Below are 18,081 nucleotides of genomic sequence, written 5' to 3' on the forward strand. Positions count from 1 at the left end.
AGGTCCTCCGGCATGGCCACTCCCCGGCGTCCGGGGCAGCCCACCTTTCGGCTACGCATCGGAGCCGGATTCACCGCCTTGCAGCCGAGGAACCCCCCTCTCCTTCCTCCCCGCCTCGGCCCCTGGTGAACACCCAGCATCTGGGTACTACCTGCGTTTATCAGCAGAGCCATCCCGTGTCTTCAGTCATTCAAGGAATTTAATAGCCTGGAAATTCCTGTTGTCCATTATTTGAGGTCACAGATAAAAGCTAAACAGCAGCCGTGACTCCCATCAATCATAAGTCACTCACTGATAGAGTGTATGGTAGGAGACCTACTGATGTAAGCTAGTCACCAGAGAAAATACCCACTGATGACGCATATCCAGGCACAAAAATAGTTACAGGGCCCCCAAAGGGATTATTCAACAGCCTACATTTAGATATTCTTACAAGAGACCCACAGTCAATTTGCTGCTATTAGATGGCTGGGGAACATTGAAGTTTAAGTTTCCTCAGCAGACATAACCACAAATAGCTGGTTTAAATAAACTACTGCAATTACAAGCTGTTTTGTAAATTTTAACACTGCATTATAGGGATTAAGTGTAAACAGAACCACTGGCTATAAAATGTCGTATAGCCTTTGCTCCTACTATTTACCAATTCCTTCTGTATATCAGCCAACAATGAAAATAACAATTTAAAATTAATTCACAAGTTAAGTCTCTTGTGCTACCAAAAAGCAATGCTTGTTATAAACAGAAGTTTCTATACATGTGAAGTCGGGTGGGATTTTTTGGTGATGCTTCAACGCTGTCTGCATCAACTTCATTGTAAAATACTTTTGGCTTAATTTTTACTACTCTTCGGCATTTGCCTCTCTATTACTCAAAAAAAAGAAAAACAAAAAGACCTGAATAGTTAATCTTTCATCCACAACTAAAACCATGTAGAGGTAAGTGACTGATGACATACAAAACCATGTACCATGTACCTGCTTTGAGCACGGGCTAGAAAGATGACCCCATGGATCCCATCTATCCTACGCTACTCTATGATTCTGTGCAACTGGATTTTTTTTTCCGTATCAATATAAAGATAAAAAAATAATACCTTAAATTAACCAATCAACTAGTAATCCCACAACACTTTCGCCCCCTGAAACAGCTGCAGGATCCTTCTCATGCCCTCACAGTAATCAAACTTACTAGGATATAACTGAGCCTATCATCACTGCTGATAGTGAAACACTGACTCCGCATTTCTGGCAATATTAAAATCTTATTTTTTTAAATTAACTGATTTTAACATCCAAGCCCCCTTTTCAGAAGATATTTCGGTGCTTATGAGTCTAAAAGTTAATGACTTTCTATTGTATATTTAAAATCGAAATATAGCAAAGTATTTTGTGCCTCTGATGCCTACTTCATTGACATACTTTTGGAAAACATTACCTAGCCAAACAAACACTGGTGTTTACCCTGTAAAGCAGGAGAAAGAAATGTTCTACCTCACTTTCTACATCTGTGATAACATTATTAAAAATAACACGAAAAATTATTTTTAGTACAACTGTTTTGCAAAGCCCTCATGTTTCTCTCATGCGTACAGATGCTGGCAGCCCACATGGCCTAATTTAACAGCCCTAAGAAGAGATATTCATTAGTGCCCTCTAGCTGATTATCATAACCAATTTTCTGCAGACACCTAGTACTGGTCTCTCTTTTCTCCTCCTGTCATTCCCAGGACTTTCACTGGTGCTCACTCAATGCAACGTCCTGGAATAAAACAACTCCCTTCCTACAGAAGGTGTAGGAGTCAAAACATTCAAATCCCCTAGTGCCATCAATTGTAGGAGTCCTTACAATAACACAAGTGTCGTGAAAAATAGGAGAGGTGTAAACATGTAAAATACCTCATCACCAAGAAACTGTGAAGTACCTAAATATAAATTTTAGCAAGTTTGCAAATTCTATGGGAAAATATAACCTGCAATGTTTCACGTGAAACACACGAAGCCCCTCACCTGTTCAGAAGCAGGTATTACAATCCCCATCTTCCTCAGGAGACTTTAAACAGTTTATAAGCCATATACTATGTCTTGCCACACATTCTGAAATTCGTGTAACATTAGTCAGTGACGGATCAGACAGTTTCACAACTCACAGCCCAGGACCTCTCTTTTGCCATGGCACAAGCCTGAGCGGGCGGAGAGAGCGTGGCTCTCCGTCCACATCAACACCTGTGGAAGGGACCTGATCCCCTCCCCATTCCCTCCACCCCCTTGCATCAGGTATGACCGAGGTACATGGCTTCATCACCACACCGTTGCATGGCTGTGGCAGGGATGTGCCTGTAGCACTGCTGCAGCTTCAAAGCTGTAAAAGCTGCGAGGCAGGGATACTAACACATAACCTGGACACCACCTCTACTGTCCCAGGTGTGGCAAATAAAATGGTGCCTGAATCCTGAATCCAGCTAGGAGAACCCCTTAGCTGGAGGGAAATCCCCACCCAGGAAGAGCTGCCCCAGAAGACACCGTGGACTGCGGTGTCCCCGGCACCAAGGGAGAAGCACGAGGTGCCCGTCGGAGCACAGGCTGCCAGGGCAGCTCTTTCCAACCCCACTAGCAGGTGCATCTGCTCCAAGTCACACCAGCAGCCACTGGCCCCTCAAAAGGTGCAAGAGGTGGGGAGGCTGTGTGGAATGCAGGGTTATGGCTCTGTTCTCTTTCTCCTTGCCCAGCTGCACAAAGCAGAGGCTGGACAGAGCTGGCTGTCTCCATGCATTTAGTTAAAGCCGTAGAGATGTCCACAACCATTAAACAAAGTAAACATAGAAATGTTCTGAAGCTCAACAAAAATACTCTGAGATTGACTAACTTTAGGGCTGTGCTCATAATTCTCAAAAAGTCTTTTTACACCTTGGTTGGGAAGAAGAAAGCTGTAGCATACACTCTCTTATTCCTGTGTGTGAACAACGGCTGTAAAGCAAAAACCACTCATACGATTGGGAAGCCCCAGGCTGCTCCTGCAACATCCAGCTCTGTTTGGAAAGTTCACTTCCCACATGCCATTTGCCTGTTGAGACAGAACAGGTTAATCACTGCGGCCAGGCATTTTGGAAGGGTCCTGGTGCTCCGTTTCTCTAGTACCTTATTACAGCATTACAGCTAATGTTACTTACACATACATCCACAGGAAAAGGACACCACAGACTCAGTCAATACTCACTAAGGGGGTTCAATCTGAATCCCTACATCACTAAAAGACCAAAGGGTTTTTTGAACAACGAATAGTCAAAACCCTTTGTTCATATAAAACAGGCATTTTACTCCATTTGGAAAGTGAAATTTTTGGTATAGTTCACTTTTCTTTTCTTTTTTTTTTTTTGCAACCAGCTGCCGGTTCTGTCAGTTCTCATACAGGAGATACAGCACAAGGCCAGTTTGTGCAACTACTGCTGGAAGCCAACAGACTTTTGAAAAGGCTGTTTACTTGGAACATAAAGGGACCCAGCAAACTCTTGGAATGTGACAGATGGGCAGTGAAGGTGGGATCTATGGGGTAAAAGGAGATATGGGAAAATGAGGATCTGGTAGGAGGAGCTTTTACTTTCCCCAGTAGTAAAAACGTTTTGCTTTTCAATATAGAGCAAAAAAATAATGAAAACAGGTAAAGGACAGAACAGGAATCATGACGGCAAATGAATGTACCCATCTAATTACAAAAGAGTGCAGAGATATCCTGTTGTAACAAAGGTTCATGATGGTTTCAAAAATCCATATTTGAAGTGGGAAGCTCATTAGTTAGCTCTCACTGCCCCATGAGTATCCAATTAGAAATATACATTAATGTCATGCAGGGATATTGTTTATGAAAAGTAAATAGACTATTAGATTTCCAGAGAGTAAGAGAACACCGCAAATTAGCAAACTATTTATTTACAGTTTCTATGACTTTTGAAACAAGGGGCAATATTGGAAAAGACATTTGGCTCACTGAGGATGGAATAGTATGGAGCATTTAGTCACTGTGTCATACAACAGTAGATAAACCAGGACACTGATGTCAGAAACATAAAAATAGTCATGTTATTCTCATTCTGTCTGCACATCAATCTCTTTGGGCTTTCCTCTCAATGTTAGCATTGGCAAAACAGGCAATAATGACTGTAATTGAAAAGTGAAATTAAAATGTTATAGAAGTAGACGTTTCTGAGACTACATAATGATTTTTCTGTATCTGGAAGTAGGAATCTGATACTTGCCTTTGCATGCAAACACCCCTGAAGAAATCTAAGACAAGTAACAATGGACAGTGGTGGTTGGAGCTGTTCTTATTTCAGATATATAATGTGAAAATAAACATTTTTATTTTTGGAATTAAGTACATTCAAAGCTAAATTTAAAATTATCACGACCTATTATATAGTCCAAACTGGTTACACTTGGTAGCATAGTTAAGAGTAAATTACAGGATTTACACCAAAGTTCTAAAGCAAATCAAACCATGAAACTAAGGAAAGCTGCTGCCCAAGAACCTGGCACCAGATTTTGTTAGTGAGAAACTAGCATTTAATAACAATAGCCTCTTCTGCAGCTGCAGCAAGAGGATCTGAGATTTCTTCATGTCACTGTACTCAGTTTGTTGTTTGGGTTGCCACCTCTAGAGTTTGCCTGTGCCCATGGTGGGGTCAATCCAAGGTGCTAACTATCAGAAACCCCTGGCCACCCAACAGCTTGCTGCCTTTCCAGCTGCCCAAACCAGCCGGCGTGGGCTCAGGCAGGCGGCCGTGGAGGATGGGGAGCAGGAGCAGCCCCTGCAGGACGCGAAACCACAGCCAGGACGGTGGGAAACCCTTCCTCAACCCCAGCCGCCCGCTCGCTCCCAGTTTCAGCAGCACTGGAGAGAAAAGCCAGAGGTGTGTCAGACCTCTCTGCCGACAGCTTCGGCAAGGACCTGTCGGGGCCAGCAGGACCGTGGAGGAGGCGCAGGGGGAGGCGAGGGGAAGGTCCAAACCACTCCATGCGAAGGAGGGAGCCCCGGCCCCGCAGCTGGCAGCCTGCCCGCCCGCCCCTGCCGCCCCCCGTGCCTGCCAAAATGGGGAACTTGCCCCTGGGAGGTGAATTCACCCCTGTGGTGATTTGCTGATTAGGCCCATCCAAAACCAAGTATGTTGGATGTTTCCAAACTGTCCATTTCTGATATTTTTTAAAATGTTTGTTCATTTTTTTCCTTCATGCCAAACTACGCAGTTTAAATTGATGAGTGGTTTCCTTTAAAGAGGTGCTTCTCTTCCTCTTGCAAGATTTCTTCTTGTTACTTAACAATCAGAGAAAGAAAGCAAGGATCAAACCCAGAATGAATTCTTCAAAAGTCAAATTTATTGATTACCAAATTACAATTACCAAATCACCTTTTTTTTTTTTTAAAAAAAAAAAAGGCAACACAGATAACAATATGTAATCTTGTAGAGACTCTCAAAGGATTTCTCCTCAAATGACAGTTTATCTTCTTATTTTCAAATTACACAGTGTCACAGTATGTTTGGGATTGGAAGGGACCTCAAAAGATCATCTAGTCCAATCCCCCTGCTGGAGCAGGAACGCCTAGGTGAGGTTGCACAGGAACATGTCCAGGCGGGTTTTGAATGTCTCCAGAGAAGGAGACTCCACAGCCTCCCTGGGCAGCCTGTTCCAGTGCTCTGTCACTCTCACTGAGAAGAAGTTTTTTCTCAAATTTAAGTGCAACCTCTTGTGTTCCAGTTTGATCCCATTACCCCTTGTCCTATCATTGTTTGCCACCGAGAAGAGCCTGGCTCCATCCTCGTGGCACTCACCCTTTATATATTTGTAAACATTAATAAGGTTACCCCTCAGTCTCCTCCAAGCTAAAGAGCCCCAGCTCCCTCAGTCTTTCCTCATAAGGGAGATGTTCCACTCCCTTCATCATCTTTGTTGCCCTGCACTGGACTCTGTCCAGCAGTTCCCTGTGCTTCTGGAACTGAGGGGCCCAGAACTGGACACAATATTCCAGGTGTGGTCTCACCAGAGCAGAGTAGAGGGGAAGGAGAACCTCTCTCGACCTACTAACCACCTCCCAAATTCTTCTCTTCCCGGGAGTCCCTCAAACCACCAGCTAGAACTGGTATCTCTGGCATATGTTAAACTAAGAAGAAAGCATTACTGTGCCTATTTGGGGTAAGAAGAGGGGGATTTCTTTCTTTGCTCTTATGGGAATGTCTACTGAAATGAAAGGTTTGGGGTTGCTCATGCTTGCACACTCATACATTTGGCTTTTCTCTTACTGACGTCTCCTTTTCTTATGAAAAGTTCAAAAGTTCAGTTAACAACAATCTGATGTCAGCTTGTTGCACAAGTCTCTGCGTTAGTTAATTGTGAAATTAGAGGACTACAGTGCACAACAGTACATACACCACATTCAACATTATGAACTGTTGTTAATAAGCTTAAACAAAAATGCCAACACACACTTATTTACGATTTTACTTATTTATAGTATACATAAGCAGCCTATCTGTAAGAGGTTAGGCTTAACCTCTATCAGACTTCCTGCTGCTGTGCTGCCAGTCTCTCGGTGCAACCGTGGCTGTTCTTAATTAAATAAATAATTTACCCGGGAAGGTTTCATTGAGTGCCAGCCACAAGCGCTGCGGCTGGGTGAAAATAAATCGCTGCCGGCAGCGTGCCAGCACTCCTCCCTTGGATCTACGGAAAACGGTGATTTCCCTACAGCGAACATTTTTCATAGCCATTCTGTGCAGCTTAATTGATCTCTGGCATAGCAGAGTAGTAAAAACCCTTCCATTCCTATGTATTTTAAGAGAGTACTTCGTGTTCTGTTGGTTGCGTTCTCTCTACATTTAGCTGACTTCTTGCATCGGTTGTGAAGCGCCTTGTACAGAATAATCTGCCTCTTTTTTTTTTTTTCCCAATTTAAGGTTAAAGTCCTCCTTATTATAACTTCTTGGTATGTCACTGACCCAAACCCAGCCTTCAAAGACAGCATGTTACTGCTTTGAGCCTACAATCATGTTCTGCTTTGATTTCCACCATACTCCTATCAGCTTTACCAACCAAACTCAAGCTACTTCCTCCCTTGCCAACCTAGACTTATCAGTACACACAAAACCAGTTTTTAATGTTTAACATTTACTGCACTATACTGCTGTTTAGGCATTTTCATAACCACAGAAAAAATGAGGAAAATTCCCACTTTGTGCTGTGATATCGATCTATTTTAAAATCCATCGCAAGATCCCACAATAAATAATATGGTGTGACTTCAATACCTGACAGCAGTATAAACATCAGCAAATTTTCAGAGGCGATCACAGGCATCTCAATTATCCGAATACTGTCTCAGTTATCAAAAGGGCAGCCTGACCTACAGTGTGGTCAATGTCTTTCTATGCACTAGTGATATTACAAAACCTACACAGAAAAATGAAAGTCCTTGGTTGCTCCTTCACAGAAAATTTCTTCTTACATGTTTGCATTCAAAATGAAAAATATGAAGTGTTCATCCCCATGTAGAAGAGCTCAGACCGTTTGGGGGTCTCCATGAGGAAAGGCTGAGGGAGCTGGGGCTCTTTAGTTTGGAGGAGACTGAGGGGTGACCTTATTAATGTTTATAAATATATAAAGGGTGAGTGCCATGAGGATGGAGCCAGGCTCTTCTCGGTGGCAAACCATGATAGGACAAGGGGTAATGGGATCAAGCTGGGGGTCCAGGCTCACCACCACCAGCCCCATGCCCCAGCGTCAAAAAGTAAGCTCCTGGCCTCCCTGCCAGGTCAGCCTTCGGTTGCTGTTCCCCAGTCTTACAAAAGAATTTGTTTTTTTTCTTGCAAAGCTTGGCATTAAGCATGCAACACTTCTGAAGTAAAAGTACACCAGCATTTCCAGAAAAAGCCAACCGCTGAGGGCTGCCTCACAGAGGAAATAAGGAAGAAAACGCATTCCTCTCTGCATACAGTTTACCCTAAGGCACATAACCTCCCAAGTGCTTCCCAGCTCTGGGAACTCTACTTGACCACCTACCACTTTTTGGCCAAGTGGCTGACCCAGAAAAGCAGAAGAGAAGCGATGGCCGCTTGTGAAGCGGCACGTCTCCGCTCAGGAAGCAGGCACTCGTGGGACACAAAGGCATCGGCCTCAGCTTGCCCTGGAACGAGCGATGCAATGGGGGTCGGACCACAGAGGTCACCAGAAGAAAGATGAAGGAAGAAAGAGCACACCAAGGGAAAGAGCTTTCCACTTCTACTGCAGTTAACTCCTCTAAATTTCAGCCCTCCTCCTGGTTCCTCAGTTTCCAAAAATAACCTACACAAAGGCAAGGACTGCAGAGGCAGGGAGCCTTTAAAGAGTTGCAGGTTGAAAATACAAAAAGGTAGAAACTGAAAAAAAAGACACATTCTTCTTGGAAAAGGACAGTGACATCTTTTCACATGAAGGCATATTGTCAGGGATGTAGGTCAGCAGCTGGAACCAGCATCCGTGGGCTCTCAGGTCGCGGGGGCTGGTGAGGGTGGCTGCAGCTGTGGAGCAGCCAGAGGGGACGGGACTGCTCAGCATCTCCCCGAGAGGCCGGCGAAGGTTTGGGCTGGCCTTGGACATTCCTGCCCTCATGTGCTGCAGCTCAGTGAATAGCTTCTGTTTAGGCAACCACACATTTCGTATGTCTGGTATCAGAAGATGCTTGACATTTTCCCTTAAAAGTAAAGGCACTTTAATGTGAAAAACATCTCTTAATGACTAAGAACAGAGTCAGCAGCCAGCATTTGCACCCAAAGAATTCAGTTCCTCCCACATCAAAGCAACCTCTTGGAAAACTGATTATAAACAAATTAAAAAACAACTATTGTGTCTATCAAAAATAATTGTTTTGCTGCTGGAAAAGAACTGAAGACTCACAAGGTCTGAAACAAACACTGAGGGTTAAATCTGATTCCTAATTGCTGGACTGGACACCAGGTGAGGGAAGGGGAAAAAACGCCTCCTGTCGTGCAGGCTGCCCTGCTCACCCAGCATCTGTGGAAAGAGTGAGCTTTCTCTAACATCTCAGAAGTAAATCCATCTACTGGTAGTGAGATTTGGGGTTCCACAAACATCAGCTGTCGTATTTCCACCTCAAACTGGTTTTGATTTCAGGCAACTCAGTGTTGTGTTACAGCACCCCAAAGCCACATTATTCCATTTTTTGCTTCTGCTTTTCAGCACTGATCAAAACCATCAAGTATCAGCACATCTCGGCATAACCACTGTGCACTATAGAACATCCCTGCTAACTCAACCAAAGGCCTTGAGACTGTGCTCCCTGTCAGAAAGCCTGTTTTCTCCAACATTTCCCTCTTGTGCCTCTTCACCGCTTGCTTTCTCTATAGTATGAAAAATTATTAAGGTCTCCAGGCAAGCTCAAGTCCCCATGCTTTTACCATAAAAGTATTCACCTTTATTATAAATACTACCGCATACTGTAGAGTATTTCAGATATAACTGCTCAGTGAAAAACATTGCCCTTCTTGTACAACAAACTCACTATGCAAATGCACATTTCTGCACCACTGCAGACATCCATATCTTTTCTCTCCTAGACAACAAATTTCAGTATATTTCAATAATTATATTCTCTCAAGTCTTGAGAGAATTGGTGGCTGGCTCTGAGGAGGAAAGCCAGATCGATGCCTGAGCTCAGCCCTTGGGCGCTGGCAGCCCCAGCCCGACCGGGCAGCTGGCAGCGTTCTGCCTGCTGCCAGCCACATGAAGGAGGCGGGTGAGAAGTCCTAGGGGGATAAATGGGCCATGGGAGAACACATATTGGCACCGCTGCCCACAAAACCACCTATTTCAGAGAAAGGGAACTTCTCACCTTTGCGGTTCGGGAGGAAAGTTTAAAAATATAATGCAAGGACAGACCAAGCATTGAGAAAACAGGAAGCAGAAATGGCAGAAATTATTTGGAGGTTTGGGGCTTCAGGCAGGGTTCAATCTCATAATTCCTGATCCTTTTCTTCTCTTTCATGCTCAAGCAACGATTTTCAAATGGCACAGCTAGCGGTGCCCATGACTTTCCTCCACAGCAATCTTCTTCAGCCTCCTACTACGACAAAAGTCACCGCAATCTGAGAAAACATCCTCTTGCAAACGATGGCGCTAAGTGGGCCAAGCCATGCCTCCTTCAGAGGAGCAGCAAAGCCGTTCAGGGAGAAGCATTTTTAGGAGCAAAGTTCAGGAGAGTGGGAAGGAGACAGCTTCACGCAGCCTTAGCTGCTTCTCCCAGCGGAGCAGAGATTGAGGAAGAAAAACACCAGAAGCCTCTCATCTTCTTCATCTTGCCACAAAAGAGGGGTGTGTTTTTCAGCAGGATCTGGTGAGTCTGACACTGAACTCAGCTTAAGTGACACGAAATGCTAATGTTTAGGAACAAGGTAGGTGGAGAGGAGGAGGAAAGAAGACATTTGTTACTTGATGCAGAATTCATTCAAAAGCTTCTGTTCACAGCCAGAACTAAAACTTCCATTGAGCTGCTTATTTCTAGTAGCCTAGATAGCCTGAAGAAGTGGAAAAAGAGGGATCTATAGGAAGCCCTTATCCCTACCTGTGTGGCAACAGCCTTTCTTCAGATACCTTCAGAGAGAACCAGATACATTTTTCTAACTGCCAGTCTTCAATTGCAAGATGGGCAGTTTTCCTTAGGGATGTTCATACTGTCTTGAGGCTTCCAGCCAAGGTGCACAGAATCGATCTGCCTCCAGCTACCCACTCTGGTACCTCCCGATGTGGCCTCACTGCTTCCTGCCAGCTTCCAAAACCTCCACGTGGAATATGTCACAAGATCTTGATGCTACAAATTTAGCAGCTACTATTTAAAGTTGGCTGGACCAGTATATGACATTTATTTGTATGTTTCTGCATTTTTTCTGGTCATGTAAATCTGAATTCTCCTCCCTCATCACTTAGATATCCTACCCCACTTCATGTATTATAATTTTCTTGCTCTGTTTTTGTTTTGTTTTGTTTTTTGTTTGGTCTACATTACATCTATAAAACAACTTTTCCCTTATAGGCACCAGAGTATCGTATCTTTCCTGTGTTGTGCTCTTCCCACCCCCCTGTTGTTTCTCTGTTCAACCTTGTGCCTTTGCTGTTTCCTCACTCTTCCTGTCCTTGATTTCTCCCCTCCTTCTCTTCCTTCTTTGATGTTCCTCTTGGTGCTTTCTCTTCATCCTTCCTGCCAAGCTGAATGAGGTGCTCCCCTGGGAAGGTGCTTGCAAACAGCAGCCAGGCTGTTCAGAGGGTTATGCCGGGTTGGGACATCTACAAAGCAATCCTTCACCTCCCTTACTACACTGTGGGTTGGAGTAATTCCTCCTCTTCGTTCAGGGTTATATGCACAGACCCTTTGTCGAAAACTGGAAAAACAAAGGCGCCACATAATTTGGGAAGCATATGCTAGCATTAAATGAGCTACTTATTTTTTTGTTTGTTTTGGGGGCCAGTGTAGAAACTAGAAACCACAACAGCAAATTTGGGAGAGTGTGAAATGCAGCACTAGCAAGTGGCTCAGGCTTCTCACTGCTTCTTTCCCTCAGAAAGTGGCTGTTTAAAAATGACACCTTCTTACTTTGCAGTTCTGCTGCCTCGAGGTTGAAATCCACCTCTTTGTAGAATGCCAAGACATGGTCACTTAATCACTTCAGTTCTATTTATTCCCTTAGAAAAGATTTACCCATGTTGCGCCAGTCTCCTGAAGAGGGACAAATTTCCCCCAAGTAGAATCTCAAAGGCAGGCTTCCCATTTCAACGAAAGCAAGCCTTGTTTTTAAGAAAAAATATATTCCTGTTGCTAGTTGGAAAAGAAAAAAAAAAAGGATACAGATAAGAGACTAATTTTATTCCTCCTAGCATAGCAAGAAGAGAGTGGCTGACCAACTTCCAACTGCAGAGCTGTATTCTCTCCCCAGCTACACAGAGAAACCTCACTAAAATCTATAGGCCAGATCCACTGATATGTTCTGGCTGCTTTTCCTGTTTTAGCAATGCAAAGCAGCTGTAAATCCAGTTTAACTTGCCAGTTTCTGTCAGCTTTACCATGCCAGATTAGCACTGCTGTTAGCCTCAGAAATACCAACATCTGGAGGTTTCCTCACTGCCTAGCCTGACTTTAAACCCTGGAAGTCTGCAATTTGTCTACCCGCTGGCCGTCAGCACAGCTGGCAGGACCAGCCTTTGATATTTCTTCAACATGAGCAGAATACATTTGCCGCTGTCCCCCATTCTACATTCACGCAGCCAACCGAGCAGATCAAACGAAATTGACGTAACGATTGGTTATTCCCTGGCCGATTGCCCAATTGTTCCGGAGGGTGACTCCTGACCCTGCCTGGGAGCAGGTGCCTTCCTAGAGCGGGTCTGCAAATCCAAGTCCGCTGGCAAAACAAAATACACCGTTTCCTCGTACTTTAATATTTCTTTGGATGTCAGGAAACAGAGCTCAGTCGTGTTTCCTGCTCCTCAGTCAGGGGAGGTGAGGGAAACTGGAGATGGTTGTGGAAAAAGGCAGAAAGAGAGCACATCAAAAAGATCAAGGAAAATAATAATAATAGTAAAAAAAAAAAATCTCTGCTTCACTCTGCTCTGTAAAGCAGTACATCTTGGAAAAAAATACTGCCCCCCCCCCCCCCCCCCCCCGAGTTTTTTCTCCAGGGATATACAACAGTCTCAGGAATTAATTGCATTTTCTTGCAACATTCAAGTGCTGCTGCACTTACAGTCTTAAAAAAAAAAAAAAAAATCAAACAAAACGCACCAACAAAACAGCCTCTTCATTTGCTTTTTGCCTGAGAAAAACACATTTACAGGAGAATCAGAGAGAAATAGGGAGTGCAGTCTTATACATGTCAGTTATGATTTTCTAAGAACAAAGGCTTTACTTTATATATCAGTACATAAACGGGAAACATTCCGCATGTTTTATTTTTCCCCCTGCTCGTTCCCAAGACCTCACTCTGAATGCATTAATACATACACCTTAAGCACCACTGGGCTCTTCGTGTTGCCATGGAACTGAAACCTTCACAGTTTAGATGGCGATGTACGCCAGGAAGCATACTGTTCTTACACTTCCTGTAACAGAAGCAAAATCACTGCATAGCATTAACTCTCTAAGTATTTAAGGCACTCGGTGTCTTTCTCGTCTGCTCATCTTCACACAGATTTCGCTTTTTCTATCTCACCACATGCAAATGAAACACATTTGACATAGCTATTCTTGTCCTCATGAAGTCAATAGCTCACACACTGAGCACATTATAGAAGGTCCACAAGACCATGGACTTTCCCTTATTAAAAGAGGCTGTTTGCAGGCACGCAGCAGCTGAAATGAGAGCTGGAGAAAGTATACATATATGAAATATGTGTGGATGCAGCAAAGTATTACATATATCAAGATAGCATTTAAGCAGATTCTATGAAACTTAGTTAACATAGTTATTGCTAATGCTTTTGATACTCTTTCTGAATATTCTTTTGCACTCATTTGTCTGCACAACCAATTAACAGTATGAAGTTCCTGCAGCAGGTACAAGATCTTTCCATATCTTTCTTTCATAATCTAGGCTGGTGGGCTTTCAATGGTGAGCATAGCTTTGGGTGCTTCAGTTAGAGAAAAAATTAGTCAGTACAACTCTGTGTCATCTAAATATTCAGCCTGTAGTGATTATCTTCAGCTGATCTGAGCTTTTTGCCAAAGCTTCTGAAAATGGCTGTGCATACACTGCAAATACATAGATTTTTACATTTAAAGCAAAAACAGGGTACACAAATACCCAAGTTCATTATAAAATTATTACCATAATAAATAAATAAATAAATAAACAAACATTCGTGTACATAAACATTGGATCTGTACCTGCAGAAACAGCTGGAAGCCAGTCCATGGTCTCAAGCCAGCTGGAGGCTTTTTCGTCCAAAGTTAAATATTTGCATAGTATTAAGCTTAAAATCAAAGCATTTGCTCAAGGAAACTTGCTGACTTGTGTATATGGAAAATACAAGAGGGAATTTAGTTTCCCTGCACACAGGGGCAGATTCTTGGGATGCCTTCTCCATCCCATGAATTCCTGGACAGCAGAGAAACAGACAGACTACCGACCAGGGAATTCCCCTCTCACTTTCCAGAGGGTTTTGTGCACAGGCCTGACAGAAAGGCAATAACCCAGGCAGTTATTTTATGAAGGCAGTGTTTGTTGCTTAGGTGCCTGCCCCTCGACCACCTGGTAACACTCTTTCCTTTTAGCGTTGTCCCCGGCACAGAAAAGATCCATTCACCCGGCATCTCTGTCCCAGCAGGTCTGCCCGGTCCCTGTGCCACAAGCCACCTCCTCCTGGCCAGCAGCCCCTGGCAGCTGGGCCAGCAGCTCCTGGCCACTGGCCAGCTCCTGCAGCTCACTGCCCTGGGACGTGGGCTGGGGGCTGCTCCTAGCAGAGCTCTCCAAAGCAGGGTTTTACCCTGGCATCCCATCTCCTTCCCTCCACTGAGGGAAGAGCCATTCTGGCAGAACCTGCTCCCTTTCCTCCTTTTGCCAGCAGCGAGCATCTGATAGTCCCATGTCCCCACCACTGTGTCTATTACTTCAGGTTTAGGTAAAGCTCCCACCATCAGTTTTCTATTTACAGGAAAACGTATATTGTGCTGTGATGAAAGGCCAGTGCAGTGTCAGGAGCATTAAAAAGACTCCAGGGACTGATTAGAGTCAAAAGCCAAAGGATTTATGATGGTTAATAAAGTTAAATCTCCCAGAGTTCTGCTTATTCTTTCCAACTGCAGGTAACAAGATCTTATAGGTAAAGTTATTAAAATGTGGTGAGTTATTATTGTCCCCATTGAAAGAAAATCCACGTTTTGCCATGAAGCACCTGGTTGGCAGAGATCCCAGCTCACTGTGGTGCCTACGCTGACCCCAAGGAGGAGAGGAAGAGAGGACACATCACCTTGGGTGAGCAGCAAGGATCTCAGTACCAGCAGATCCCTTAAGTGCGTGTGTAACCCAGATGGTCCCCAGTGGTTATGCAGCCTGACTGCCCCTGTGACACCGGCCTCTGCTCGGCTTCCAGGATGGGGCTGGGACTTCCAGCTACCATCAAGCACCACCCTGCAGCATAGCAAGGGCATGAGCAGGTGGGAAGGAGAGCATCCCCCTCTGCCAGCACTGCACATCCACACGGCAGAAGGACAAAGCAAAGAAAGAAGCTCTTGCCTCTCATTCCCAGTCTGGTGTCACATATGCCCCATCTGCTGAAGAATGCAATCTAACTGGACTCCATAATACTTCTCTGAAACTTATTTTAAAAGCTTTATAATTTAACACGCCCAAAAGCTGACATAATTTTACAAGATGTCAGTGATTTTCAACATTGAGATAACAAAAACAGAGGCAAAGGAAAGTGGAGGGCCAAATTTTTTAAAAAACTGTTGGGAATTTTGTATCCATATCTAAATTACATGCACTTTATTGGATCTCAAGTTTTCATTTTTCTACCACTTAATAATCACAAATACATTATATATGCCCTTTCTATTTTGTCATTCATTCACTGTATTACATCAAATTTAATTTCCTGTGGAAGTGTGTAATCTTTTCAGCTGTGACTGTCTCAGAAGCTTTTCTGTAATAAGCAGAACCTTGTCCTCCAGCAGGCTGATCTTTTATGAGCTGTGCTCCTGCAGGTTAGTTTCCTGAAATGTTTGCAATGCTATATGAGAACTGGCAAGAGAGGAAAACCAAAATAATACCCAAAAGAAAAAACAAACACGAAAACCTTCACTTCCTTCTGACTCCTGCATTCACTGGTCAAAGGAAATTTCATTTTGATTTGCATAGATGGCAAATTGTGAAGGTTATTACTGCGTATCAGAAGAAGCCTCACAAGATGTGAGACATGGCATCCCTTGCTCTGCAGCTCATTAAAAGCACGGCAGCAAGACAGTTGCTTGCTCTTTGTGCCCAGGGAACAGAGAGACCTGCAAGAGGTCACCACTCAGACAACCGCCTCTCCCCACCACCTGCCCTTGGCTCTCTGCGAGGTCCCCTTCAGCGGCGAAAAGCTGCATTCCACCAAAACAGTGAAAATGTCAACCAAGACGCATTCATACTTTTAATGACGAGATACCTGTGACAGCAGGAAAGCAGACCAGCTGGCCTGCTGGGTCCTCTCCAGATCTCTGCCCCTGCAGAACTCATCTTTTTCAAACTAGCTCTCCATGACCAATGCTCCTACGCACCCCAAACCCACTTGTTTACAAAAATATGTATCAATAAACAACTCTGACCATTTAAACATCAATCAACTCAGAAGAAACAAGAGTAACAGATATTACTACTCTTACATCCATCCTGAAAAAGTGCTTAGATATGGATGATAGTGGAGATACCTGACCAAATGCATAGAAAGAGTCTGCAAAGGGTCAGGTTAATACTATTTGGCCAACAGGGATTACTGTGGGTGGCTACACAGGTGTGCTGGAAGCCCTGCCAGTGCAACCGGGACCAACACACTTCAGTGGGAGATGTTACCTCCAGGAGCTTCTCTTCAAACTGACCCAGAGTCAAACCAGATTTGGAAACCCCTTCACCATTCAGCACACAAGCCACCTGAGTCGTAAACAGCTCTCCCAAAACACTCTAAATTGATCAGTGAAGCATGATCTTTCTCTCCTCACTCCTTCTAATACTTATATCTTGATTTCCCTCTCTTACATCACTGATGTCGCAGCAAATCATCTTTCTGACAAAGATTTTCTTCAACATTATATATAAATATTCACCGCATTAAACTTAGATATATACTTTTGGAGCAATCATCTCATCACTTTATAACTTTTGAAGCTAGACAAGCATTTTCAATATTGAGTCCTCTTTTACAGTATTTTGGCAATCCATTTCCTTGTAATTTTGTTTTATGCTTGTATCTTTATGTGGCAGGTGCACACCCCCTCTTTCTTCCCACCCCTTCTTCCTTCAATATGGAAGGTGCAGACACATCCCCACCCTTTCCTACAATGGGGGTAACAGATTCTTTTGTTTGACCCCAGAACCCATTGATCAGGGTCGTTAAGAGAGAGAAGGAGTGGGGGGCACAGAGGCGCCAAGGAGCCGCTGGGCGCCCACAGCCAGAGTGGGGGTGCTTAGAAGCTTCAGGGCACCCCACAGCCAGAGTGGGGGCGCAGAGAAGCTTCTGGTATGCCCACAGTCAGATCTGACAAGGCTTTAAAAACGGGACCTCTCCCACTGAGGTTTTGCCACCCGTTGTGTGGACCTCTCGGAGAGCGGGTCAAGTGCTGCTGCCGAGAGCCCTCCCGGACTGGGACGCTGTTTTGCTTCATCTCCATGTGTAGGTGAATGAAATAATTCCTCATCACTTGGGCGGGTGCTTATTCCGTACTTAAATATAAGCATGTGTCTTTTCTTTAATAATTCCTTGCCAGATTCAGGCAAGTGTATACTTTTCCCGGAGTCAGGGACGGCTCTGGCGTTGTTTTTGGTGAGCCACGTGTATGCACACTGTGGATCTCCTTTGTTATTATTTGTTACACCTCAATAATTAACACTACTGATACTTGGACCTGTATTTATGTCACTATTGGTGAGCTAAAACCCCGTTTTGCACCAGTTAATCTGCTGCACCTTCTTTACTGAATAAAGGCTTGTTTTGGACCCTGTTGTCTGTCTAAACTAACTTCAGGGTGCGTCTGTGACAATTTAATACTTATTTTTTTAAAAAAGTGAATAATCAGTAAAAAAAATTCCAGGCAGGGAACATTATTTAAATAAAAGTCTCAGGTGTTGTGTCCAGTGCACTTCAACTCCCATCAGCATGAAGAAAAGTTATTCCACCACCTTCAGCTGGAGTTGCATCAGGGACATAAATCAAATTAAGATGCTCCATGCTAACAGTTACGTGGTGTGCTACAAATTCCTTCAGAACATAAAACAACGATGTAACCACACTCATAAAACCAGTTTGGTCATGGTTTTACAGGACCTGAGTGCGTGTTAAGAATTTCAAGCCAGAA

General features: G+C 43.9%; 1 protein-coding gene across 4 annotated transcripts in view; it reads right to left on the reverse strand.

Moving 5' to 3' along the window:
- The window catches only part of HIVEP2 (HIVEP zinc finger 2), a 141,965-nt gene that overhangs the window by 88,143 nt on the left and 35,741 nt on the right, over window positions 1–18,081 (reverse strand). The window lies entirely within an intron of this gene.

The sequence above is a fragment of the Nesoenas mayeri genome (assembly GCF_963082525.1).
Source record: "Nesoenas mayeri genome assembly, chromosome: 3".
In the NCBI taxonomy this organism is placed as follows: Eukaryota; Metazoa; Chordata; class Aves; order Columbiformes; family Columbidae; genus Nesoenas; species Nesoenas mayeri.